Source organism: Orycteropus afer, unplaced genomic scaffold (genome assembly GCF_000298275.1).
Source record: "Orycteropus afer afer isolate SDZICR_OR568_19922 unplaced genomic scaffold, OryAfe1.0 scaffold00253, whole genome shotgun sequence".
In the NCBI taxonomy this organism is placed as follows: Eukaryota; Metazoa; Chordata; class Mammalia; order Tubulidentata; family Orycteropodidae; genus Orycteropus; species Orycteropus afer.
In genome coordinates, this window is record NW_006921840.1 from 3,496,721 (window position 1) to 3,498,188 (window position 1,468).

The 1,468-nt window shown below is 42.2% G+C and overlaps 1 protein-coding gene across 1 annotated transcript in view; it reads right to left on the bottom strand.

The window, feature by feature from the left end:
- Nucleotides 1-1,468, bottom strand: part of CFAP54 (cilia and flagella associated protein 54) — a 602,528-nt gene that overhangs the window by 390,040 nt on the left and 211,020 nt on the right. The gene's annotated exons all lie outside the window — the stretch shown is intronic.

Consider the following 1,468-nt stretch of genomic DNA (forward strand, 5'->3'; position numbering starts at 1 on the left):
ACTCCTCGGAAGGAAGGTTGGGCAATCCTACTTCCGTAGTGATACTGCCTCGGAAACCCAAGGAGGGATCGCTATGAGTCGGGGCGACTCGATGGCATATAACAACAACAACATGGATAGAAAAGCCACACTAAGTAATTTGCTACACCACATTATCACTACTCATTTTAAAATGTTCTATTCAAAATGCTTAAGACAACTGAAGATACTGGGAGGAGTATAAGAGTCAAAGGCAACAGAGGTAAATACTACTATACATACAGTCCTGAATAACAATAGCAACAATAATCTATGAGTGCATACATAAATAGATATGCAAGCCCAACAGGGGTGGGCAAGTGAATGGGTCTACATTCACGAAGATATACAGGTTTGATAGAGGATATTTCTACATATGTCTTTACATATGCTACAAATATATCCATGAATATAGTAGAGCATAAGGGGCAACTTTATGAAAACTTCTTAGCCATAACCAAAAACCCTTGAGGAAATAAGTCACTGAGCCTCAGGGCTCAGGACCATAGTCTCAGAGACATCAAGGCCAATTGACACAAGGAAGTCAGCCGCAGAACCCAGGGGAGGACAGGGAACCCAGGCCACGCCCCATAAGCAGTGAGGTGGGAAGGCAGGGAGAGGACAGAAAAGGCAAAGGAGACCAGAATAGATTGAGGAGTCAGCTGCAGGGATCCAGGTAAGGGTGGTTGGAGGGGTCCAACAGATAAAGGAGACAAACTTGTCTGTCAGTTTCTCCTACTGTGGTGATGTGTTGCTGTGAGTCTTGAGGCTGTGCCACTGGTGTTTCAAACCCAGTGGGGTGCACATGGTGCACAGGTATCAGCTCAGCTTGCAGACTAAGACAGACTAGGAAGAAGGAGAAGGCCATCTACTTCTCAAAGAATTGGCCAGGGAAAACCTTATGAATAGCAGAGGAACACTGTTTGATACATTACTGCGCAACTTTATGAACAGTCCAGAAACATTGTCCAATATAGAGGAGGAACATAAGTCACTTAGCTTAGAAAGCTCTCAAAGTAGGACTCGACAAGAGCTGCATAATCAGAGTAAAACCAGCCTTACTCATATGGATAAGACAAAGCTTTCAAGACCTCCATTTGCAGATGTGGCACCATTCAAATTGAGTAGAAACAGCGGCAAACATGCATTAAAAATTGGAACATGGGATGTATGAAGTATGAAACTAGGAAAATTGGAAGTTATCAAAAATGAAATGGAATGCATAAAGATTGATATCCTAGGCATTAGTGAGCTTAAATGGACTGGTTTTGACCATTTTGAATCAACCATATGATCAACTATGCCGGGAATGACAGTTTAAAGAGGAATGGTGTGGCATTCATCATCACAAAGGATGTTTCAAGATCTATCCTGAAGTACAATGCTGTCAGTGATAGGATAATACCCATACGCCTACAAGGAAGATCTGTTAATATGACTATTATTCAAA